Source organism: Struthio camelus, chromosome 3 (assembly GCF_040807025.1).
Source record: "Struthio camelus isolate bStrCam1 chromosome 3, bStrCam1.hap1, whole genome shotgun sequence".
Classification (NCBI taxonomy): domain Eukaryota; kingdom Metazoa; phylum Chordata; class Aves; order Struthioniformes; family Struthionidae; genus Struthio; species Struthio camelus.
In genome coordinates, this window is record NC_090944.1 from 17,489,927 (window position 1) to 17,517,413 (window position 27,487).

The 27,487-nt window shown below is 38.8% G+C and overlaps 1 long non-coding RNA gene across 1 annotated transcript; it reads right to left on the minus strand.

Annotated features, from left to right (window-relative positions):
- Positions 1 to 11,918: 11,918 nt before the first annotated feature.
- LOC104151907 (uncharacterized) lies at positions 11,919 to 25,987 on the minus strand. Its single transcript, XR_695881.2, has 4 exons — positions 25,896 to 25,987; positions 23,721 to 23,797; positions 19,232 to 19,440; positions 11,919 to 12,722 (listed from the first exon to the last, which is right to left on the minus strand). It is a non-coding gene; the product is annotated as an uncharacterized lncRNA (long non-coding RNA).
- Between the last annotated feature and the right edge of the window lie 1,500 nt (positions 25,988 to 27,487).

Below are 27,487 nucleotides of genomic sequence, written 5' to 3' on the forward strand. Positions count from 1 at the left end.
AATGGCATAAAACAATGGTCCCAGGAAGAGAGACAAAAAATAAGATGACAGCCTGAAAGCTGCTGTAGCAGAAGGAAATAACTCACTGAAAAGTTGATGCTGAATAGAAACAGGAATGAGTGGGTTGAATTGACGGATGTCCTTGCTCCTTTTAGCAATGTAGAGTTCAGCTGCAGTAAATAGAGTGCAGATTGTAATGTCAGAGGCATACACAGAAAAATGTCTAGAATGCACAGTTGTCTTCTGCAGGCCCACGTCCCTCTTTCTCTCTCCAGCAGAATGTTATTCACTTTAGGCTTTGATTCCCCATTTATTTTTTGATTTTTTTTTTTTAACTGAGATGACTTTGAAAGTCAGCTTAACAGGAAGCAGCACTTTTTCTGAAAAGTTTATAAAATGCAAGACTTCTGGAAAGAATTGGTATTTTCTGATAGGATCCACGCACTTCCCTTCATCCCTCATCCTTCTGCTGCAGATTGGCTGTCAACAGACAGCCTGAAAACTAGGACCTTGGGCACCTAAGTTAGATATCTAACCTCAAGCTGCAAGAACTTCCTCTGTAAACCTTCAGAGGCACCCATTTCTCTGTCATAGAAATGCAGACACTGTCTTTGTGAATATTGCTTCGGCAGACTTCTAAAACGAAATAGTGAGCTCCACAGAAGCGGAGGGAAATGAGGTGGCCACGGCTAGCAGTGTGAGTCTTGGCTGTAAGTTGCCTGCTATGTTTTATGTGAAAAACCAGCTAGCTAAGGAACTGGCATTTATTTCACCTTCTCTAAAACATTCAGCAACCTATTTAAATTTTGTATTTGATGATAGGGATTCCTCAGGGAAAATCATTCAGCTCAAGAAATGATTAAGAAATGATCCAGTGTGCTACATAAGATAGTGTGCAGAGATAGTTCAGCAGAAATAGATGTACTTAGCATTTGCAGTATCTTCCTAGGGTTTTAGGACTTTCAAAGCACAACAAAGGTAGGCCACCAAAAGCTGCTAAGGCTAAATGTACGGCTCAGACATTCCTAAACTCTGTGCTAATAGGATCACTAATGTTAAAGAAGTTTTAAGGAATTAATGTGGTTGCTCAGATTTTCACACTAAACCCACCAAAGCCAAGGTTAATGTTGTGAAAAAAGGAGAGACTTCATAGAATGTGTTAGCTTACTTGAGACATCTCTGAGATAGAAGGCCATTACAAAAGCGGTTAAAGACTGCTGCAAACTCTCCTACTGAGACAACTAGCTACATAAAAGGGTAAGTGCTAAAAAGCTTTCAAGCACTGCCTCACCTGACAAGGTTAGGAAAGTACATATTATCTGAAAGGCAGATCATACTTTTGAGAAGTAAGGAGGAGGATTCTTTTTTGGCTTTCAGACATCCACCTAACAGACAGAAGAGAATTTATATGGGCATGTTCATTTGCCTGCTGCTGAGACAGGCTTACTGAGAACAATCCTAGTAGACAGCCAAAGGATATTTAGAGATGCAAGAGTTCATCTTTCTTCCATTACAGATGTCACATTCTTTTCTCTCCTCCTCCTGAAATAATACATACACATAAATTTTAAAAATTGCTAAAGATAATTCATCCTCATCATCTGCAGTAGCAGCTGCTGGAGGTATGGTATTTTTAAAGGTCAGCATACTTATTAAATGAACCTATCCAATGGGATTAGATCCTTTAGGTCATTATCTTTAACTTCAGATAAGCAGCCCACAGGTACAGCTGGGAACAAGGTTGTGGACACAAAGTCCTCTGTCTAGAGCATTGTAATACACAAGAACAACCAGTTCTTTGTCACAAAAGGAACTTTTTAGGAGGTCACACTGTATTCGCATTGGGTTTTATGGTGTCCTATTTCAATGCTAGACAAAGCAATTAAGAAAAGTCGCTACTGTTTTAACTTCATCCGTTACCTCAGTAACGATGAAGTAAAAATGGGAAACTGCAAAAGGCAGGGAAGCAGCCTGAGCATGCGGGACAAGTCTGAAAGTGATAGATTGTGACCTTGGGTGCATGACTTCCCCTGAGTGTCTTACAGCTCTCTCATACCTGTTTGGATAATCTCTTAAGTACAGGAATGCTTCATAGGATGAAAACATATAGATGCATGCATGTATACATAACTTCATCTCTTCTAATTTTGACTACAAAAGTTAGAGGATTCATTTTCTTTAAAAAAAAAAGCTTTCTCTGTAGGCAGTGGAGGACATCACTTTCCTTAGACCCTCTCCCTCTCTAGATGGAGCTGATCTCTAGATCTTCTTCCATTGGCTGCATCAGGAGCATAAAAAGTTTAGGCTAGATGCATCCCTCAGTAAAGTTACATGAGATGAATTCCATCCTACATGTGTATGTGCTTACAGCATCTACCCCAATGTGACTGGACTTAACGTGGATCTATAGCCTGTTGTACGGTAAATTAATAAAATAATAAGAATACTAATGTTCTATAAACCTTCCTTATCTCTCCAAAATTAATGGGAGCCACCATCAGAAGACAGGAGTAATAGTTAAACATTAAGAAAAGGAGAGACTAAGAGAAAAAGTGAGGCTAGAAGAAAAATACATTTCCTATAGAAAAGAAAATCTCAGATCTTGTCTACGTAGACACTTAGGAAATGGAAAAGAGGTTAATAAAAAGTATGAATCTAAAATGGATTACTTAAATCATACAATCCTTGAATAGACATCTTTATTTAAAATTGAAGTGGTTAAATTTGACTTATCTTAATTCATTTCTAATACGAATTGAATTAAACAAAATTAAGGTCTTCTTTACTTCTAACAAGGCTGTCTACATAGGGATTTAATGCACCTGAAGTATGAACTTTAGCATTTAATTTGGACTGGATTTCCTAGATGTCCCAGTGCAGAAAAGCGCTATTGGCTTCACAGCGGCAAAAATTAAAACCAGACAACAGGCAGTGGATGTTAGCCAGGTAATGGTAAAAAGTGATTAAAAGAAGACAAAGAATCTTTCCAGAAGGAATTATGAGAAGCTACAGCTTCTAGCCAAGAGGTGATCATAGCAGTTACCAGTATGTAGGAGAGGAGCCACCAACAGATGAAGAGTAATCACAAAACAGATCAAATATTGTCAGCTAGAGACTGGCATTGCAGAAGATCTGGAGCACATGAAAAGATACACAATCGCTGTTTTTAAATGGCCACGTGGAACAGGCCAAAAGGAAAGAGAGGAAAAACAACTAGACGATTGCAGATAGTCAAAGAAACAGAAGAGCTTTAATAAAACGGAAGATTCTCTTAACTCTAAAAATTTTTTGCAGAGTAGACATACTGAATGAACCTTTAGAGATGCAGAAACCCCAAAATCAGAATCTGGAAGATCAGTAGTCGTGTAGAATGGAAAGACACTTTGGTTATGAGAAATAATGATTATGGGGCCTTTCAGCTTTATTTCAGAGCACAGTAAAAAGGAATTGGGCCTCAGATTGTACGTGCTTGGGTAATAGAGCTACCTAGTAACTGTAAGAGAAACAGTGATTGATCTACATAGTGCTTGCTACTTATTTCTGACAAATAACAAATTCTACAGAAGCGAAAAACTGAGCAAGGTTTCTGATTTGGATAGATTCCCACTTAAGGAAATTCTTAGCTGAACTAATTACACAACATCATAGGGATATGTTATGACTTTTTCTAGAACGGTTCTCTACACCTGTACAGACTCATTATGAAAAATAACAGCTTCAGCTGTTCTCCAGATGCACAGTGACTGAAAAGCAAAGCCACTATACTACTGCTCCACTGATAAGTTTTGACCACACTGCCCTTCTTGCAAATGTCCCAGGGCAGAGATGGACCGGCTGAGACAGTCTCCTTATTCTACAATGCTCACCACATCATTCTTCTGTATACTAATGTCTTCTGAAACTGCTATTTTTTCAACCTTGGTGGCCAAATGGCGCAACCCTTTTGGGGGACTTCCTTTGTGTTACTCTCCAGAGGAAAGTACTTTTTAAAAAGAATAATAATCCAAACTTTTATTCCACAAATTTATGAAGCCACAACACAGAAGCTGAATCAAGCAGATAAACAGGTTACCCATAAAGTGCCTGCCTTCATATCTTACATGAACAGGCGAAGAGACGAAGAAAGGCAAGCTTCAGTCTGGAAAATCCTTGGCACTCCAGCATAGCAACTTCTCAAAAAATCCTCAAATTTTAGTGGCATCCCAGTTGAGACTACAATGGTAAATCCAATAATGCAAGCGATCACACACGAAGAAAACGAATAAAGGTGAATTGTCAATATCTGGGTTAGAATTACCCTAGAGCAGTGTAGCATATTCAGATAGAATCTGAAAAAAGCTTAACTTGGCCTCTCTGTCCAATAAGGTTATCCATTAGTTTTGCCTATGATTTTCTCTGTTTTCCTAAAAGACTGGTTTGCCATCTATGAGACATAGTTCGTATGTAGGTATATTTATCATGCCCATCACTAGAGTGCCAGCAGAAATATAGTTTGTTACCATATTTGTGCCAATATCTGCTCTTAGAGCCCTCATCTGTTGTCTTGCTAAAATTTCACACCTCGTAAAGTAGGAATTAAATCTAGCCATATGCAATTTATTCTTGCCTAAATTAATTTACAGCAAAAAGACTTATTTATTTCCTGCCCTTGGTTCAATCTGATTGGCTTTTGTGACAGCTGTAAAAAGAAAGCTGCTAAGAGAGACAATCACATCTGACAGAGAACATGCTAATGAAATCAGGCTTTCTAAAGGGAAGTGATTTTGACAGATTAGAAATTATAGCTTTGTATGGATACTACCCAAGTTGTCAGCCCTTCTTCCCACAGTAACAGCAGGCTCCGTTAAATGTGAGGAACACTCTGTCTGCTCATCATGTTTTGCAAAATCAACCTCTAGCCATATCTGGGTGATTTCCTACAGTGAAAGACTCAGAAACAGAAGGTAAAAATTCCCCATTTGGCATCTTAATCTTCTATTAATGATGCAACCTGTATTGTACCATCTGAAAAACATGAATCAACACCAACCCTACCCTTCCACAAATAGAACTCTTTAGCCTGTAATGTGGTGATCTTTCTCTTCCTAATTGCTTCTTACAGATTTTTAAAAGGCACTTTAATCCTTAAGTGTAAAATTTGCATTCAAACTACTGTACAAAGAAATACTAACAATGATTTTGAAGTAATTCCTTCTAACAAAGAGCACAGACTTCTGATCACACAGCATCGGCAAAGATGGAAATGTACATGAAGTGTTTTTCTTATCTCATTAGCAGCCATTAGAAACCCACAGAGGGAACATAATGACCAGTGGAAAAAGGGCAGAGCAGACTTCAGTGAACAAAACAGATGTTTAGTGCATATAGATACTATCCAACACCAGCATCAAACTAGTGAGTTCGGCCATTTAGGGCATCTCCTAGGAAACCATCAGATAACATTAAAAGATATTGACTAACATAAAAAGAGCTGCAGGGGAAACGGTGTACATTTGATAGAAATGGGATGTGGTTCTAAATGCAGCACTTCTAATTTCTGCTGAGGAAAAAAACATCAGATGTATTTTTCTAGATGCATATTGCAGTTTGCGTTAAAAGGCTTGAAATTTGCTGTACATTTCTGTATCTTGACATAGCAGTCTTTAACTAAGCAAGGTATAAAATGCAGTGCAAAAAGCACATGTCAGAGAGAGAGATCATAAAACGATCTCTCTTAAATACGTTGCAACTTGTATAGCACATAAAGTTCTTTTGTTGTTCTTGTTATTACTTTCTTTTTCCTGCCAGTTCTTTCTGGCAGGAATTTTCCACATAGTGTGACAGTTATAAAACTGGTGGTGTTATCGGGAACTTAATTTCTTGTATGGTCCTTTGACAGTCCCACCTTCCCCACATTACCGCAAAATCATTTTAATTGACCAGGATCAACTGGTGGTGTGTCCATTGCTCCATGTAAAGTATTCTCATTCACAACTTTAGCAATTCATCACTATGTTTTGTCCAGGAAGAGAAGGCACTTCATAGATTGATTTCCATTCATTTCTTCTTCTATTTAATTTCTTTTATCAGATTTTGCATCTAATCAGCAATGTTTATTGTCTGATAGCTTCTTTTTGGAGCGTTAAGGATAACTTTTCAACTGTGATTACCATTTTGCCCTCTGAAATACAATCAGAAAGCAGAAAGGTTAGCTCAGAATTTGGCTAATGAGAACTTTGCTGATCTATTCAAGTGGGCTGTTACGCCTTTTGGACATGACCAATCAGAGCATAAAGTATCTGGAGATTTGCTGTCTCTCTCCAGCTTGGCTGGTTTCTTTCTGGGGACTACTAGACCATAAATATTCTGTGCCCAGCTCTCTGTATCCATGGCAAGGGACAGTGGCATATATTCACCTCTAAATAAATTGCAAACTATTCATGCATGCTGTATTCCTTCTTCACCTTGGTACATTCTCTTAATGTGCTCAGGTCAAGTAGCACCAACAGTTCAGCTGAACTCACAGGACTAGGGGGAAGTCCAGAATTTAAATTCAAGGATAGAGTATGAAAAAGGGAAACAGTTCACAAATACTGGTATTTTATTTTTCCTGAATTGAGACTAATCTAAGATACCCACAGTTCTCTATGACAGAGCCAAAGTGGATCGGTAATGGTAGTTTTAAAGGCAGCCAATGCCTCCTGCATGCCATGGAATTGAGCTTCCTAGACACCTGAGGAGAACTGAGGAGCAGATAATGGATCCTTTGCTGAAAAGATCTACGCTCTTAATCCTATAAATAACATGGCTCCCCCAGCTTCCCTAGCTCTTGTATAGTATTCCTGTACATTCCCTACTCTTTTCTGGGAGACTACATATGTTACTGTGCTGACTATCAGACCAACACCTACCTGGAGCTTAGGCAGGGTACTTCAGCCACATCCAGCAAGGGTCTGGCACCTGGGGAGGAGTAACCCCAGGCACCAGGACAGGCTGGGGGCTGACCTGCTGGAAAGTAGCTCTGCAAAGGACCTGGGACAACAAGTTAAGCATGAGCCAGCAATGTGCCCTTGTGGCCAAGAAGGCCAATGGGATCCTGGGGTGCATTAGGCAGAGTGTTGGCAGCAGGTGGAGGGAGGTGATCCTGCCCCTCTCCTCAGCCCTGGGGAGACCGAACCTGGAGTGCTGTGTCCTGTTCTGGGCTCCCCAGTACAAGAGAGACATGGAGCTCCTGAAGTGAGTCCAGCGAAGGGCTGCCAAGATGATGAGGGGACTGGAGCACCTCTCCTATGAAGAAAGACTGCAAGAGCTGGGCCTGTTCATTCTGGAGAAGACAAGACGGAGAGGCGAGCTCATCAATGCGTACAAGTATCTGAAGGGGGAGTGTCAAGAGGATGAGGCCAGTCTCTTCTCCGTGGTTCCCAGTGACAGGACAAGAGGCAATGGGCACAAACTGAACCCTAGGAAGTTTAGTGTGAACATGAGGAAAAACTTCTTTCCTGCGAGGGGGACTGAGCACTGGAACATGTTGCCCAGAGAGGTTGTGGAGTGCCCTTCACTGGAGATATTCAAAACCCGTCTGGACACGATCCTGGGCAATGTGCTCTAGGTGACGCTGCTTGAGCAGGGGGGTTGGACTAGATGATCTCCAGAGGTCCCTTCCCATTCTGTGATTCTGTGATCTGCCCTACTCCAGGATCAGAGATTTCCAAATGGACAAAGGTATGCCTCCATCTAATTTGACCTAAGAGACTCTGTTTATATAACAGATACACTGTCAAGAAAACATTCCAAAGTATAAACTTAGCTGAACTTCTTTTGATGTTTGTGTTTTATTTTCCAGATGGAGCACCACCAAACAGCAGCTGCCTAGACAGTTAAGCTTGATCATTTACAGAACTGCAAAGGATTTGATTGATCACTTTAGATGTCAGCAATTTTGTAATATGCCTGGGCACCAAAGGAGCAGAGCAGGTTGGGAAATGTAAAGGCGGAAAAAATATTGTGTATTCTGATTGTGTCCTTCACACAAAATTACAAGCATTTTCAGCAACGAAGTAATTCACTTCATCCAATAGACTGCCTGCAAGTTCAGGACAATATAACTGAAGAGCATCTTTAACTGACAATTTAAGCTCAAATCATTTTTGACTGGCAAGGTGTGGTATCATCCAGAAGAATTGATTCTATAGTAGTAGCTTCAAATTATGGGGTTATAGTGTGTCTACTCAACATGCAGCTCTTATCAGGGAGATAAAGGGAGTGATAGGAAAGAAACAGAGAGCAATAAATGCTTTTTGTAAGCTCTACAGTTAATTAAGGGTAAGAATTTGTATACATATTTATACTTGAGTAGAACTCAGAATAAAAATTAAAATGGAAGAACTTGACTGACACTGAATGCCTATAGCATATTATAATTCTACTTTCAGCACCATTTTCCTATTCAGTCGTTTGCATTTTTTTTTTTTTTTTGAGAGAGAGAGGTCTGAGTAAAAAGAATACATCGCTTTTTCAGCAAAGGAAATTTGAAACAATGTGTTTTTTTTGAAAATTCTGGTTTCCTAACATAATATGTTTATGTTAGGTCAACCCATTCCACCCCCTCCCTAAAAATAATTCCAGGCGGGTTGTTGTATCAGCAGTTACTACTCTTTGTTAATAAGCATCAGGGCTGAGATAACCATTGATGTCTCTCAGCTGTGTTTGTGAGTATAAAGAGCAGTAGAAGCAGAAGGAAAAACTCAGGATTTTGTAAGTAAACAAGTAAAATTCTCTCATAGGTTTTCCATAGAGATTAGAACTGTTAGCATATTTTGCAACGGGCCTCTCACCTCCACAGGCTGAAATAATATTCCCATAACTATAAGCTAGAAATCCACCCCATTATGAGAATTTGTTAAATATTACAATAACTCAAACAAAAAACTACACTGAAAAACCCCACATAGTTTAAACAGAAATAGTTCACTAATACTAGTATATACATCTAGCAAGTCAGAAGTACATGAAAATAAAAATCCCTGGATTAAGATGGAAAGGTTAAAAATTAGACCCAAGCAGTAAATAGACCCTGGTTATTCCATCCAGACATTACTTTTAGACGTTTTCAAGAAGTGTTTTTGTGGACTAAAATCATAGATTACATGGCTTCTAGGATTACTGTTTCACATCACGAAACCTGGCCTTAATAGATAACATGTATCCCCTGGGACTTTCATATCAACACAAATATACCTGACTACTCCTACTGGATCAGCAAGAGTATTCTGCTGATACATAAGGAATCCATTTTGTCTTCTTCGCCCTGTGTCTCCCCTTTTTTCTTTCAAAATTTTCCTTCTCTGGCTCCTCATCTTCTCTCATGTGATACTGAGGTAACATGAGAGAGCACTAAGGATGCATAGCTGCTCCACAAGGATACAGGAGCCAGGAGCAAGGATGATAACAGGGCAGTGTCCCCACCCACAAGGGCACAGCCCCACAGCACTCCAGCAAGCTGAGCAGGACTGTAACCAGGGCCAGTCAAGAGTCCAGAACCCCAGGTGAGCCCACAGCGACAAGGCAAGCCCAAGGTCAAGCTGGGAAACCAAGTCACAGGATCAGGTCTAAACAAGCAAGGAACACAGCCAACCACGTGCGTATCAGAACACAGCTCAGGCAAGAATCAAGAGCCTGAGTTTAATAGCAGCTTCAGTGAGACATTACCCAGCTCTTCTCTCAGCAATCTGATCCAAGATTACCCAGTCGTAGCATATCATAGCCAACCTTGAGCACGAGCAGCTAAATTCTGACTAGGGCCCTGCCAGGTGAGTATCTTTAGCAGAGTAGGATGAGATGATCCCTCCACTCTTGTTCAGCCTGAATAATAAGCAGTAGAGAAAAGGCTATACTAGTCCAGCTAGATGATTTCTCAAGTAAGAGGGAAAAAGAGCCAGACCCCACAACCATGGCTGTGGTGGTCAAGCTATGAACAGAGCATGCATCTGTATCTGACTGGTTGTCTTATATCCTGAGATCACTGACATTGTCTTTTCCCCACCTACTATCAGAACGATTGCATTCCTTCTCCAAATGATGTGTCTTTTTTGTCAGAAAGGAGTTTCACAAGATTCATCTTTTACTTCCCCTTTAACTGAGTACCTTTATAAAGGGACCCACAAAGACATTGATTAAGTAATTTAATGCTCTCATAACACTCCAAGTGTTTTGTGCTTAATTCTTTTTCTCCTGTCCACTCTTTAATTATTTGCTATTTTAGAAAGGATATTTCCTATCTTTGGTAACAATTTTCTTATATCTGTAAAGATATTGTGGTTGAAGGACTCCTCACCATAATTCCCTAATCATATTTAACAGTTTAATGTTGCACAGTAACAAGGTCGAGTTAAAGCAATTGACCCTTCTGATCAGTTGATTCCATGGAAATTAGAATGGCACTTTTTTACTCCTTCCCCTCTCACTTGTCTCATCTGAGTATAGCCACCTTAAAAGTAGGGACCTATTCTAGATAGTCGGGTTCCCTCTACCGTGAATAGCAAGAAATAAGCACAATTTATCTTACAATACTTATCTCAGGATAGGGTCGATTGCCCTCTGTACTGCCTACGTCTCCCCATTGACTTTACAAAAAGCTTAAAAGAATTAGCTCAGAGAAGACATCTAACTTTTAGATGGATAATGTTAATCAAGATGAATTCTTGCTAGTGATGTCAATATATGATTGTTACAATGCTGGCTGTCTTATCAGAAATGCCATCTCCATTGTCATTGATGACTCTGACTGTAAAGTGTAGATCAAAAGATGGAGTAGATTGAGATGAGTTTCTTTTGTGATGTGGTTTTGCCTGAAAGATATCATGATTACTCTATCTATAAAAGCAGTGTTAAAGATGCACTTGTGCTCTATTAACAAGAGCTTTCACTCAGAATATTCCTTAAAAATACATTTATTCACTGTTCAAAATCTTCTTGACTATGTTCCAAAAACTGGTTCTGTGCATTTTTATTGTATCAATGTTTATATTTTATCCCTGATATTTCTTCTCAACAACAACCAGCCAAATCCTTTCTGGCTTATTGAACCTGTGTTTGACTATGTCTGGCTTTCAATCACAGTTTCACCATCTCTCTGAAAACATCCTTGGTCTTCTGAGTAACACAAGCCCTGTGGCAGGCTAACCTATTCAGAGAAAAGGTCGACTAACTGTCGAAGCAAAGCACAAAGAAAACAAAACCCACTGCACAGCAGAGAGCTGTGAAGTTGCCAGGAGGCTGGGGAGCTCCTGCAGTGAAACTCCCTGACATCCATGCTATGCTATGCCTAGGTCTCTGGATTTTTAAATCTTCAGATTTCCAGACGCTCTCCACACTCTAAATGGCAAACGGGAATCAGTTTAACTGTCAGCTGGAGAAAGCATTCAGTATGTGAGACAAGTGGGGATTAGGTTTGGGGCCTGGGAGTGGGAGTCAGTTGCCTGAGACAACTTCAGAAGCCAACTGCATAAATAACACAAAGCTTTTTCCCTTCCATATTTCGATGCTTTCCAAAGAAGTTGTCAAGGCGAGCTTACTGACAGCAATCACAAGGCTGGGCCTATGCACTGTCTGCCAGGCTGTGAAAGCTGACAGATACAACCCTTGACAATACCTGAAGAGGATAACCCTCCTGTGTCTAAGTGCATTAGTAGGTCTTTTCCACCACTGATTTATGCCAAGGGAAAATCCTGCTCTATCCTGCAGTAATCTGGCTGCCCCAAGCCAGACTCTAGCTGCTTAGCTCCACTCAGCTCCAGTGACGTTGATAGACCTTTGCAACAACTATGCCTGGCAATACAGTAGGGATAAAGAAACTGTCATAAAGCCCATTTTATGGCCAACATCGTATCCTCTGACATAATACAGTTGTAAGTTATACAAGAATTTCATAGTGTTTAATAGTAATATGCAAAAGGTAAAAAACTTTAAGTCATCAACAGGGTAATGTATTAGCTAAATTGTGCTAATGCCTATCAATCAGATTTAAGGTTGGTTCCAGAGAGGTTTTTGATCTTCCTCATACTGCTTTGCTTTTCTTCTTCCACGGCAGCATTAGCGGGCGACGGTTACATTATATATCTACTCAGTGCTCTGGTGAGAGACCATTATGTTCACAGATCATTACTGACATCCTGACATTTGTCATCTCCTTTCATAGCAGTTAAATCTTGCTTTATCTGTAAATGTCACCACGTCATTTATTCATGAAAAGGGGTCACATTCCCAAAATAGTACACTCAGCTTTTAAAAGGGAAGTTGGTTTTATTCACTATGGTAATCCTTGGACAAACTTCACTTGCTGCTAAGTACTCACTTTTTCCCTGTGTAGTTGTTTACATCTCCAGATACAGATTTCAAGTTGCTTTTTGAAAATAAAATCCTAATAGGAAGGAAAATGATCTGGATGAGAAAAATAGGTGTTAATTCTTTCAGCTTCCTATGTTTAATCCACAGGGATTTATCAGCACTGAATTTACTGTTGCAAAGTGTAATTTTAATTTGACATCATACTGGTAGAAACCTACTGACTGACTGTTTTTTCCAAAGCTTCGGCATGCAGTTCTCAGCTGGACTGTATTTCAACCTCCCAAAAATTTAGTTTAAATAATCCTTGATAATAATGATCTCTCTTTTTCATCTTCAAACTTCTTCACAGTATAATTAATAAATGTCCAGGCTCACCCAGTGAGATATCCAGCCATCACCTAAAAAGTAGAGAAAAGAAACAGAAGCTGAAGCAAGCAGGATGTATAAAGTTACCCCTTACCACATTCTTGGAAGAAAAAGAATGAATCTTACATGCCACGTTTGAACTTCGGAGGGTGGGAGCTCTCTCTTATGCTCTTTATGTAACAACATATATCCTTTCCGCAATATTTTCCTTTATCAGCTAAGAATACAAAAAGTATGCATAATGCTTCCCTTTTATACTTGCTCAGATGTCAATATTTTAGGGGATAGACTGAGGCTGTTGTGTTTCTTGACACTTAGGCATTTCTCTTTCAAGTTCTAGTCTAGTTTTCCGTTGCACCCATCCGAACAGTCAGCTGTCCCATTTGCAGATCTTTCTTTCTTCAGTTATTACTGTGGTTGTAGTAGTTGAGGGAATAAATGGGCTGTGGCCAAAATGTTAGGAAAGATTCTAGGGTAACACACATTATCTTAACAGTTGGAATCCAGCTTCTGCTAGTTGAGTTGAACAGAGGCACATACTTATATATATACACACACACTCACACATACATAAAAATATGTGTGTGTGTATATATATATATATAGAGAGAGAGAGAGAGCTTATTTAGAGATCTGCCATCTTGTGTGATGGATTATCCATAGTGATAAAAAAGTAGCAGCTCACTTTTCTATAGTAATTTCCAAATCATTTTACAAGCTGTATGAAATATATGCAGCAATTATTTCTCACACCACTCACAGCAGCTGTTTTATAAGCTCAGCAATGCTACACAATAGCTGAAGGTAGAAAATGACAAAAACTCAGGCCTGAGTTTACCAGGGGGCGAAAAGGGCTGTAGCTCCTCCATTAACATTGCCCCCTGAAGCATACAATCAACAGCTGGATCCATTCCTGAAACAGCCACATCTCTTAGAAAACAAAGAGAATAATTTAAGGTAACTGAACAGATCATAGAATCACAGAATAATTTAGGTTTAGAGGGATCTCTGGAGGTCATCCAGTCCAACCTGCTGCTTAAAGTAGAGCCAAATTAAACCAGGTTGCTCAGGGCTTTGTTCAATTGAGTTTTGAATATCTCTAGAGACAGAGCATCCACAACCTCTCTTGGCCCCTGTACATCCACAGCTTCTTTTGGCCCCTTTGACAACTCCTATGATGAGAAAAAAAAATCCTCATATTTAATCTGATTTTCCTGTGTTCCAGCCTTCATCCCTTGTTTCTCATCCTATCACCAGGCACCTCCGAGAAAACTTTGTCTTCTCTCTGCTCTCCCATAGTGTAGAGAGCCATAGACAGCCCCCAGACCCTTCTCCTCTCCAGGCCGCATGGACCCATCTCTCACTGGGCTGTGAGTTCCAGCCCAGCTTGGTGGCCTCTGCCAGACTCGCTCCAGGCCATCAGGGTCTTTCTTGTACAGGGGTGCTCCACACCCCACACATACGGATACGGTCCAGGTGCAGCCTCACAAATACCAAACAGAGGTGGGGAATCATTTCTCTCAACCTTCCCCTGTAACAGCAGGGCAGCACACCTAAAGTGAAATCCTGGTCATCTAGGTGTCACTGGTGAAAATCCTGTACATTTTATCCAAGTGCTTCAGATTGCCATAGTTTTTGCTTTGGGTTTTCACTGTCTCTTTTTCTGCCAAGTTTCTTTCCACTTTTTTTTTCCCCAGCATGTCTTTACAACTTCCAGTTATGTGCTTTTTGAGACCAGCTGGAACATAAATGCTCAGAGATGAAGAATAAATAAAATGGTTGCTTTCAAAAAGTTAACGGACTAAATTCTCCTGAATGCCAGCTCTCTGTTGAAGTCAGCGTAATTACATCTATTTAAACCAGCTGAAAATTTTATCAAGTATTTGACCACAGCTCAAGATAACAGTAGGTGAGGAACCAATGTTCCTGGGAAAATCTGTAGAATTCCAATTATGCTGAGTATTTCATTTAGATACTTGACTACTTTTTAACAGTACTGACCGTATTGCATTTTCCAAACAATAACAACCTCTCTTTCCTACTGAAGACTGGCTGCTCAAATTTGTCTCTGTAGTACTTTTTGCCAAAGAAACAAAGAAGGAGGTCACAGAACAAACCTCTATTTGTAACTATTATATTTGAAAGAGTTCAGTGTGAAAACACGAAAAAAATCCTTTAATTGTGCTGATTTTAAGAACTTTCTTTAAGAATAGAATATGTCCTCAAAAATAGCTTTACTGGATGTTCTAAAAAAAATTTCTACCTAATGCTTTGCTAGGCTTCAGGGGATACTTTTTCCCTTTAGAATCTCCAGTGAGCATACTGTGCCTGCATATAGATTTACTGTAAAGAAGCATACAAAACTTTTTCCTCTCAAGACTAAGGGTAACGCATTGTTTAAAGATTTCACTATAATAAGGCAAAGTAATGATAATTAAAAGGAAACAGGGCTTTGAAGGCTCATTTTGCTGTAGGTCTGCTTTGCCATGTGAAAAACATAATGCATGCAATTCTGGTTTCAAGTGAGCCAATGGGTGTTTTGTCACAATCTTGAGTGATGTCAGGAACTAACCCCATTTCTCTGTTTGATAGTACTTTTTCTATATACTGTACAGTATTCTTGGTCTGAAGTGAAAGACCCTACAATTAACTTCATTTTACTTTACAGGAAGTCGTAATTTTTTCTCTCTTTCTTCACTGTCTTCTGCTGGATTTTTTGTAGTTTTCCTAAAGATACTGAAAAGTCATACTTGCAGAAAATGTTTTTTTTGGAAGCATATTGCTAATATCTCTTTGTATGTATGTGTGTTGTGTGTACATATGCATACACCCAAGTATGTACAGAATCTTTTATCAAACATTAAAATGATATTGTGGATATTAAAAGAGTTCTGTCTTCTCTACACATCAAGAAGGCTGTTTTCTCCTGATAACTACACCAACCTCTATGTACCACAAGAGAGTTTCACTTGTGTCATAAGTTGCCTGTTAAAACAATTGGAAAAACAACTCTCCACTTAGGCAGAAGCTGCACTGGGTCATCTGAATTTTGCTCCTGAATCCTTAAAATGAATTTTGAGATCAAATGTTGCCAAGCCAAGCAATATATTTCTTATTACCAAATCAATGAGCAAAAAAAAAAAAAAAAAAAAAAAAAAAGCTTTCATTTTCTCTCAGCTCCTTTAGTCTCCATTACTTTCAAAAATATCCTTCCTTATGTATTCAGGCAACTCAAAATCATTGGCTTCAAACATACATATGCTCTCCCAGTGTTACTCCTAGCTTACAGCATGCTTGTATTACTAGTTTCATCTACCCACTGATTATTTGTTTGACTAAACACCTCTCCACTTTACTGTCTCAAAATGTTTGTTCAAATCAAATGCTGACCAGTGACAGAGCTGCCTGTTGAACAGTAGTGCCTATCGTGTACAAAAATTGAATCACAATAAGGGACGCTGAAGCAGGGATAATCCACTTTTCTACTGACATCTGGCTTATAGCTATGGCTTACATTTCATGCAAAGGCATCGCTCACAATGAAACGGAGTGAGCAGTGACAAATGGTGTAAGGACTGCTTTCTAACTGCAAGGACTGGTAAGCTTTTTTATGCCATGGTTCACAAGGATGGCTGCACATGCTGCTGGTATTCCGGACGACATTAATTACGTGCTGGGACAGTGGAGATGACTCCATAGAAAATGAGGGTGATATGTCATGAAACATAACTAACGACAGTCTCCTGCTGTATGACAGGATCTAGGTGGTAAGGCTCAGCACAGCTTAAAGTGAGGTGCCCAGAACCAGGTAAGGAAGTCCTGATGCTAGCTGAGACCTCCAGATATCTCTGCAGACACCAGGTAGGAGAATTACTCCACAGGCCTACGATTCATAGCGAGGAGGGTTATCAAGCACAACAAGTGAGGTATCTCAGGACTGCCACTCAGCACTTTTAGGAGACTCGGATTCAGAGCCTGAGCACATTTCTGAGCACAGACCTGTAGCTCTTCCTCTGCCTAGTCAGTCATTAAAGAACTTGGCCTGCAATTGCAAAAGCTGGAGATTAGGCTTTCCCCAGCCTGCGGGAGACTGAGCAGACAGATCCTACGTTCCAAGAATATCCAGATATTTGGAGAGGAGTTTGCTTCTAAGAGCTAAGCCATGTGCATGAAGCCAAAAGGAAAAATGCCAAGACTTATAGCACAGTAGCTAGGACTTATAAGTCAGTAGAGTGAGGAAGAGAAGGAAGAAAATCCTGAGGTTTGATTGTCTGCTCCACAGTCTATCCAGTAGTCTGCCATTGTGAAAAAATCAGAATCAATTCAGTGTACCCTTACTGCCATGCCATTATGCCATTGCACATCAGTTTTAGTAGAACACAATACAATCAATCAGGTACGTACACTTAGCGAATGGGGCTCTGGAGAGACCCTAGGTGCATGAACGGTTATTGTCTGCATCACTCAGGGGAGAGAGTTTTCTAAGCAGCCAGCACAGTAAACATGCAACACTGCTGTGCCTCCCCAGTAGTGGAACTGTGGGTGTGTGGCGCAGGTTCTCCCCAACACTTTTAGCAGCTGGGATAAATCAGGTAACAAGCAGCCTTGTACAGGCTTTTCTGAATTACCCTCTAGAATTTAGACTTCTACATTTTGCTCAAGTGGTGCATTAGGTTTTTAAGCGTTTTGTTTATTGCCTAACTGTACCATAGATAGGAATCATTTTGGTCTGCTGTTGCTGCCAGTGCTTTTGGTCTACAGAAGACAAGAATTTCTGACATGCTTCAGAGAAGAGTTCTTTTTTTCCCAGCAGATATGTGCTCCAGACAAAACCCCATATTCAGTGGAAGTGAATTTCCACTTCCACTGCAGGCAGAATATACAGCGGCATCAGAGGGACCCATTCATGCTCACAGTGAAAAAAAAAACAACCAAACAAAAAACCTATATATTAGGGAAGCAGGTGGAAAAAAAGCTAGCCTTTATACAGCACCTGTGGCTTGCTCTCCCAGCTGCACAGACTATGCCTATGCTGAGGATATTTGACCAGACATGTACTGAGCTAAAAGCATGAACAGCAAGCATGTATGATATTGAATTAGAAGCTTCTATCTTACTACAGTGTGTTCAAATAAAGAAGAGACATCACAAAATAAACTCAATCTATTAAAAAAACAGATGTATTCGTAGGCCCACATATGTAATCTTCTGAAACATACGTTGTGGTCTTACTGATAAATTTTGAATAGAAGGAATGTCATGTGGGATGAAAGATTCAAATAGTCCTAAAAATAGCATAAAGGAACACTGGGTAAATTGCTTCAGCACCCCTTTTACAACCCTATTCTCTAAACGTCTCCCACCTCTGCTCCTACCATCCCATGAAAAGTCGTCTGCCATTTTCCTCAAGGTTTTATAGATAAGGCAGAATAAGGAAAGAATCGATTTGCAATTATAACCTATTAAATTTCAAGATACTTTAACACAGGTAACTGCACACCATAACTTTCTGAATCCTAAATAAATTCCTTTTCTGATCCTCTGAGGATTACCGAAAATCCAAATAAACCATCTGGCTATAACACATTCATTTGCCTAGTAAGTATTTTGGATGCCCTCCCATTAACATGTCATTCGAAAGAATATTTAGTTCAGTGGGAGATGAAGCATCACCACACAGGTCATGCCTAAATCAACAGAACAGCTTGTCTCTCTCATAGCCAATCTACATATAATTGATTTTCAGCCTGATTTTCTTCTTTTCACTGAAGAAAACCAGTTCTTTTGAGAGATTCGAGTGCCACATTTCACAGCTCTCTACACACAACTTTGGGTAAGGTCCACCTTCCACTGCTAAAGCATCAGTGAAAAATTTTATATTGCAGTATTTATGTTCTACCTATCGCAGCTGAACAAAAAGTCACAAAACAAAGTTAGAAAAATGATAACTGAATTTATTATAACCTCCTTTGAAGCCCCTCACTTCAGATGACTTACACTGACTGTCATGCACACAGCACAATATTCAGTGTTAAAGGTGTAAAGCAGACTCAGTTTCCTCTTATTCCATTGCACCTGGTTTCGAGAACAAAAAAATTCAATAATTCAAATATATTCAACATAGAAGTTGAACATATGAGCAGGCGTTTAACATTGTCACCAGTTTGATATAATTTCCAAACAGCAAACTGCCATATGATACCAGCCTACTCCACAATATTAGATCCGAATTCTCTGACATTAGTATAATGTGGACTCCAGTCTGATTACAAATTTTAGCATGCAGCTACTTCATTGCTAACAAGGAGTCAAAGCACTTTGGTCCAAACACCCATAAAACCGTGAAGTATCTGAAACAGACTGGGCAGGAACTTGTTTTTATTTGGATATTTCAATCCCACCTGCAGATAAAGCCATGCTCTTACTGCAGATAGAGATCCTTGGGAGCGGCCCAAGGCAGCACAGCCATGACTCTGCACCAGGCTGTGGGGACAGAGCTCCTGTGCTGCAGAAAGCAACGCTAACCACGGGGAGGACTCACCAGAGCACTTTTCTTCCCTCGCCATTCGGCTAAATCCATGCTTGAATTTGATCCAACTGCTAATGACATCAGTGAAAATCCCTCCTGTTCTTTCAGTAACCACAGGATTATGTGACAAGTGCTTTTCTTCCAAAGACCAAATGTTCTTGAACAATTTTGTTGTTGTTAATTTGTATTCACTTAGGCATAGAAGAACTGCATGGATGAGTCTGAGGGGTAACAACAGGAGGCAAGCACAAATGTCAGAATTCTTGAGCCATAGGAGGTGAAAGCCACAGAAATGTAATCTTAGCTGCAAATTAGCAAGACAGAAAGAAACTAAAAATGTTCATTTGTTCTTATCCTGTTAGCCAACATTACTATAAAGCACTGACAGTCAGTATAGATTATTCTTATTTTAATTCTTGGGAGCTAATTATTATTTTACCTGAAGAATCCATGAGTCATTTGAAAGGAGCACTGGCAGAAAGAAGCAAGCTTTATGCTGTAAAATGCATTCCTATCAATGAATATATAATTTGTGCTTCAAGCCTACAGAAACTAAAAATACAACTTAAACTCCAGAAAGACCAAGAACACTAGTTTGTAGCAAATAATGAATTGCCAAGTGATAGACGATAGAAAATATTAGGGATATACATTTCCTGTAAATGATGCTCTAGAGGGAAAGGGAAATGGGAGAAAAAGAGAACTGCTATGAAATGTAAGATGGGTCTTCTCGTGGGTGCTGTTAACGGAATAGCAAGAGGAACACCGCTTACTTTAATACCTACTCCTCCTGCCCTCTCTTCTTCCTTTATTCTTCTAGATACGTTCATCAAGCTTTAATTTATATTTTGAATAGCATTTAGGTTGAAAGAAAATGTAAAAAGCTATTTTAAAAGTCCTTTCCCTCTGAAAAAAGTAGATACGAAGCACTATTTGGTTAAAATATATATCCTGAGGAAACAGTTCTCGGCAGGCCTGCTCTATCTAAATAGATTTAATGTTGGAAGCTAATGCCAAACTACGTCCCCGTTTCCTGGTGAAGTGGATTTAAAAATATGATAGAACCTGGCTTCACAACCATTCCCACGTAAAATGATCTCCACACACACAATTAGGGAATGTGTAGTGGATTTCCACAGGACTTTGAAAGGGCTGACTTGCACAAAGTGCTGATTCAGAAGAACTCGTAACTTGGTGTAAGCAAGTCCGAGTGCAGGTGTGTCCCGTGCTTAAAATTAGACACTTGTATAAGTGTGTTATGACATCTTGGCTAGGTTGTCCAGAACTGTTTCCTGCCTTCCAGACTTGATTCCTGGGTTATGTTTCTTGGGCAGGAACTGAGCCTTTGAATAGCTGCAGATTTGCGAGGCAGCTTGCTTCTCCAATACAATTTCTAATGTCATTTAAATAAGTTACAGCAAAAGGCTGAACACAATTAGACTCTGTAACTGAAATGCAATTCTAGTATTGAACAAGTCAGGTTATAAAAACATAGGATTGGGCTTAGATAATTTAAATATAGATTAAAATGTCTTTGTCTGTCTCCCTCTCTCTGTCTCTGTCTCTTTCTCTCTCTCCCTCTGCACTACCCTCCTGAGCACACACACATGCTCTAGTTCTTGAGTCGGAAGGTTCACGTTTCTCAGAATTTTGTCACTAGGTTTACTTCCCATTTTTTTCCTTTAGAAAATAAACAACACCCGACTCCCTGGTACTGGCACCTCAATATTAAAATAATTTAATATATTGCATAGTGTTCATTAAAGAAAGCCCATGAGTTGGCAGCTCTACTGGGAAGGAATCTAATAAACATATTTTAAATAATCCTTTCTGTATTTTCAACACATTCATGCGTTTCCTTCTTCCTAACTATCGTTGCTTTTACTCTGCTCAGAAGTTTCTCTAAGCTCCACTAGCTGACCTGGCCATGTCTGGAGCACAGGCTGTACAGCACACTTTGTTGTTGCTTTCTCTTTCCTACATCAAGGAAGTAGTTGTTCTTCTTTGATCTGTCTCTCAGCTGCATGACTTTTAGTTCCATCTGTCCTGTCTGTCGTTTATAAAATAACAATTTTTTCTAGTTCCTGCCAAATAACCTTATTTTAGTATTTCTCTCTTTATGTTAAATGCCCAGGCATAAGTCTTTTATAACTGCAGGATGTGTTTGGCTGTTTAGAATGTAATCGAAGGCCTAGCCTGAGACCGAAGGGTGAAATCTTAAGTATGTGGTTGAGAACAATTTATCTGTGTGAGTCCCATTAACGTGAATGGAAGGTAGGTGGCTAAAACCCGACATAGTTCAGAAAAAATAGATATAACTCACTGTCTATTCTTCAACAGTAATACACTGGGTGTATTATTAATTGCATGGTCCAATTTACAGGAACTGAAATACAGAGCTGTTTAATTTTGGAGGTTGCTTTATATAGGTTTAAAATTAAAAGTGCAGTTGTCTGAGGATTAAATAAAAATGCAACAATATATCCAAAAATAAATGTACCTAGCGAGCTTAAACATTCCTTAGCAGGAGGAGCAACTTCAGTGTTTGTACTGTTCAGGGTATTTGTCTGAATATTGACAAACTCTTCTTACTCTTCTTTTTTTTTTTTTTATGGTGGTCAATGAAGGAAGCTTCAAGGAATTAAAAATAGGACTTCTCTGTTTCTCAAGAACTTTGCTACAGAGGACTATGCACAAAAAATAGCTATAGCCTAGAGGTAAAACATGCCTTTTCACGCTGCTTTTTTCTCAATATTGTTGTAGAACTTGGTTAGATTAATGAAAAGGATATAACTGCCTGAAGGAGTAGCTGCTTTTTATTGTCATTAATTATTGACTTGCTGTCTACCATTTGTCCATTACCCTATCTAACTTTTGCCTTTAATTGTACCTCTTTACTATAGAAACGGTATGATCCTTTCTTAATCCAATACATTCTATTTCAGATTACAGAAACTGTATGAACCTTTTTTAATCCAGTTGCTACATTGCAACACAGTGCCAGCAAGAGTCTAATGACATCCGGCAGATCTAATAGTTGCAAAATGACAAATAAACTGAAAAATAAGTCACATCAGGTAGTGCAATGAAGCTAAACCCTTTTAGATTGGAAGACAAAGAGAAGAGCAGAATCTGTAGGTAATTCTTGGGGACCAGTATCTATCAGGAACAAGCAAGTGCTACTGAGCAAGCAAGTGACAAGTTTTCAATCGTCATGACTAGCTACAGGAAATATTTCTGTGTATCCAAACATTTTGTAATTTGGTATTATTAAACAATGATGAGGACAATGGTACATGGTCTCTGCATTTGGCTAAAGCAAATAGCTTTGGGCATTCTTGTGCGGCATATGGCTTCTGATGATCAGACTATCGCCTTAACTCTTCATAAGGTATTTTCTATTTTAATTTTTTGTGAGGCTAGGCCAAACCACTGGGTTACTTATCACAAGTGATAACCGGCAACGCAAATGTGTGGGGATATCTGTGAAAAATGAGCGTTTTCACAGCTTCATGAGCAAGGTAAGAAGCAACTGAACAACTGGAGACGTGCACTAACAGAAGGCATGGGCAGCAGCCAGGACAGCCTCTCCAGGCACTCCATATGTGGACTCTTTGTTGCCTACAGCAAATAAACTTTTGAAGCCAGCAGTGGTAGGAAAGCTGACAGAATGAATTAAAAAGTGGCAGCGGGGAGCCAAATACTGCTGTAACAGAAGTAATAGGGAACTCCCTGAGCTCTGCGTAGGACAGGCAGTAAGAGGATTGCCAGTGACAGAGCAAAGCAGCAGAGGACAGGAGGGTGTATACAAAAGGTACTTTCAAGGTCAGACAAGGTAGAAATAGAGGACAGCTCTAATTACTACTGCTGTCATTTCCAGGAAACAACAAAGGAATGGCTATCCTTGCGGGATAATGGAAAAAAGAATTCCTGCATGGAAGTAGCTCTGGAACAGAAGACAGGCATGAATGTTTGGGGCTGACTTACTGGAAACCTTCAAGAGCTGCCAAAGAAGTGCCAGAAAATACATCAGAAGAGAAACCTCCAGGCAGTAAATGACAAGTAGAAAAGACACTCCAACTGGACAAAATGCAAGCATGTTAGATTTGCTGAGAAATTCCTGAAAGTCCATAGTTAGGTGACATATCTCATTTTCCATTACAGGAACACAGATATTTCAAACATAACAGTAGATTTATCCATGTACTAAAAGTTGATAGAAGAGGTGCTAACACATGATAGTCATGAATCACTATCCAAAATTGAGTAGGTCCAGTAAAATGCCTTGTTGCGCACCAGAAATGGCTTCTTGCATATAATTTTTCTGTACATCATTCTTAACACCCCTGTCTATTTTCTCATGTTTTATTATTTACCCTATGAAGTGTAAATTTTTTCTTCTGTTCTGAAAGTCTTGTCACACTTATACAGTCACTATAAGATAAAGTGATAGCTTTCCACACTGTTCCATTATAAGATCTTGAACACCAGCCCAAATTACCTGTCATCAGCTGTTCAAGTCTTCTTTCCATTACTGACAAAACAAATGAACAGTTGCTTGCTCCACAAACCTGTACTCTGAAAAAAAAAAAAAGCCACACTAATAAAAAAGGCTGTAAACAGCAACCAAAAAAAAATATATATATATATATATGTATAAAGGCTCTAGACATAACAGCAAGTGGGTTAAGGCTGCCTGCATTCCCAGCTAACTAAATAGAAGAGAATCTCCTATATGACGCTTTGTTATAAAACGATCTCATTTATAAAAGCGCTTCAGCAACAGCTGTTGTATAAAGATGTAAAGCAACAACTTAATTCTTTGTAGTTGTAAAGCTGTGGTAAATTTTTTCTAAGTACTGGAAAAAAAGATAAAAGTACACAGGCATCATGAAAATCACTTAATCATTAAATACTGTCATGAGTTTTTATTTATTATGGCTGTTTGTGCATTTTTCAAAGTTTATTAAGTTTTGAAAAAAAGCTTAATATAGTTTTATAACATTGTGTGTGAGTGTGCATTTCTAATGTCATGAAGGAACAGGAAAATTTGTGTTTCATTTCATTTCCAGCCAAATAAATTCTTTGGTTAAAAAACCTAAAATATCCTTCCTCTCTCTTCCTTTTTAGTCTTCCCTTTCCAAGTATTTTTAGTGAAATAAGAGGAGGGAAAACTAAAACCAGAGAAAAAAAAGAAGATAAACTGGCAGGAAAATACAAATAAATAGAAATAAATAGAAACAAATTAAAATAAATATTTTCCTTTCTTCAAAAACTTAGTGAATTAAAAAAGAAATAAAATTTGATATCAATTTTAGATTCAAAACTGAATTAAAATGATTTTTACCAAAATGGATGGCAATGGGAGAAGAAATTCTGTGTAATTATTTTTCTTTTTTCCTCTTTATCATCTTTACCATTTTTCACCTTCCTTTTTGCCGTAGTAAATAATTTGTCTGAGACCTCCTTGGAACTTGCAGCAACTCTGATAAATGTGCAACGCTTCTTTTCTACTTTATGAAAACAAGTTTTGAAATTCATAGGTGTGAAAGCCAGAATGAATAACTGTAAGTATCCGGTCTGTTGCTTAGTGTATCCCAGGCCACAGACTCTCACCAGGAATGTAACCAAGCTCATCTCTTTGGTTTGCATGGTAGCACATCATTTAGATACGCACTCAAGGCAAAGAGAAGCCTCTGCATCCCGAGATAAGCTTTTACAGTCACTAGCTGTAACAGTCACACAGCTTCATACAGCTACCTCCATTGTAAATAACGTGCACTTTAATTTCTGCACTGATTTTGTGCTGGTTTAAGCTTTCAGCTGTTGGATTTTTTTTTTTTTTTCTGTTAGATTAAAGAGCCTCCTACTATGAAATATTTCTTCTCCAGACGTAATCATAGGCTGCAACCTCTTAACCACTTCTGGACAAAGACAATTGATTGATTGTATTTCTTTAGTTCCTCACTAGAAAGGACCTTTTCCAAGCACTGAAACACTTCTGCAGATATTTTCCAAGCTATTTCCAAACTGTCAGTATTCTTTTTGAACTGCATTAAGTTGATATTGTCTAATTTCAGCCATACTAGGTTTCCTCACAGATGATGGAGAGAAATTCAGAACCTTAAGGTGATGTTTCACCTCTCCCTAAGAAAGATATTTCATTTAGGTCAGATGAAGCTCCCGGAAGGGGCCTATTTTCTCTGTTGATTGTAAAAGGAAGCCAGTTCTGACTCAGGCATCTGAGGTATTTTTGGATGCTTTCGGTGAGGCAGATGAATCCCATTTAGCGTGGGCAGTAGGGGACAATCCAGCTGTGAAAACATAGATATTCCATGCAATTTGAGATGCCTCAGGCATCACACCTGGCCTCTAGCTAACACTCCAGACAGGCACTGATCTCCCATGGATCCTGTGCCGCATCTGCCAGCCCCATGCAATGTCTCTGAAACTGTAAAACATCTAAGTATGTTCCATCAGCACTATTACTTCATGAATTTATTTACTATTTCATCAAGACACAGGATGACTTGAAAAAAGTTATTTCTATAAAGTCACATTGGCTGGCATCAATCATTCTGCTATCCTTTAAGTCTTAGTTCAATGCATCCAAGATTTTTTCTCCAAGTAAAGATTGGACTAACTAGCAAATTGTTTTGAAGGCCAGCGGGCTTACCATTTGTTACTGCTGGGACAGGACTGATTTTTTTCAGACTTCAGGAACTTCCCTAGTAGAGAGCTCCACAGACAAGTAGTAGTCTTGACGGAGAATTATCTAGTTCTGTAGATTTAAAAATATTTAGTGTTGCTGTTTAGCATTCTTCCTCAGAAGTGAAATCAAAAATATTTCATTCTTCTTTTAGAAAACTGATATATTTATTTAATTCAGAATTTTCAGACCTAGTAGAGAAAAGGCAATCATCGTCCATAGTTCTCTAATTCTGTAAGCATTTTGTTCCTGTTTAAAGAGTTTCTTGTTATCTTTGCCCGATTAGCTACAGATTTTCCACTGATCCCTATAGTATTCTTTATCACTTTTCTACATTATCTAATACTGACTTTATTCACTGCTATCAGGCACCATATTTTTCCATTATTTTTTATCACGAACTTCACCTCCCTCTTAGCCAAGGTTGCTTTTTAACTAAAGAAAATACTTTTTGTCAATAGAAAATTCTGTTTCTTCAGGTATCCAGCACAACTTTTAGAAACCACTCCCACTTATCCCTCACATTCTTGCTTAAATATTTTTCCACTCACTTTTGGTCCTGTTGGTTTTCCTTTTGGAGAACGGACTTTTGAAAGCCTGTCTTATAGTGAAGGAATGAGGAACCAGGAACTAAGTTCTGTATATAACTTACAATTAATTTGTTTTGTTCTAAACAGTCTCTTAATCTTGTAATAAACCATAAATCTACAGCTCTTAGAGAATTCTAAATTGTCATGGACTAACATGAAAAGAATCCATGACAAAAGAAAGGACCACGTCTGATAAGTTCATCAATAAAACATTCATATCTTTAATTCAACTTTTCCATAAGGCACTTAAAAAATCTTTCACCTATGTTATTTAGTTGCATAAGCTGGCAAGAAATGGAAATTGTTGTTTCTATTTTTACAGCTAAGAGAAAAGCAATGAGAAGATGTAGAGGAAATAAGAGATTACAAATTATAACTGTATGCACCCCTTGCACAAAAGCAGCTGAAGTAGTATTTGCTAGATTATGGTTCTTTCCACAGTGACAAGACCTTCTCTTGGCTACAGATAGGAATAAGCCAGGATGGGTTAGAGCAATGATTGTTTAATTGCTCAGTGGAGTAATTGTTATGGCAGGAATACTCAGCATCGATAACAAATTTAGCAATCTAAATCTAAAAGCCTGCCATGCACCTTAGTTTTTGACACTTCAAGTTAGAAATGGATTTTCAGAATAGAATTTAAAAATGAGCTATATTCAGAACATTCACTTTCTGATTTAATAATTAAGAGTTAGAAACATTTATTGTTTCTCCTGTGTGTGTATATGTATTTCTATTACCATGGCATTATTAACTTCTTTCTCATGGATTACAGCCCCATCATACTAATGAAATGATAAAACGAAAGCCAGTCCCTAGGTATTAAGAAGAGCTCAGCACCACTGTCTTTGGGACCACATAAGTAAAGGGGCTAGAGCAACCCTGCCCTGGAAACAATATCTATTGAAAATCTGTCCATAAATGTCATAGAGCAGGAATCTTTACAAAATAATATCACAGTTGTACATG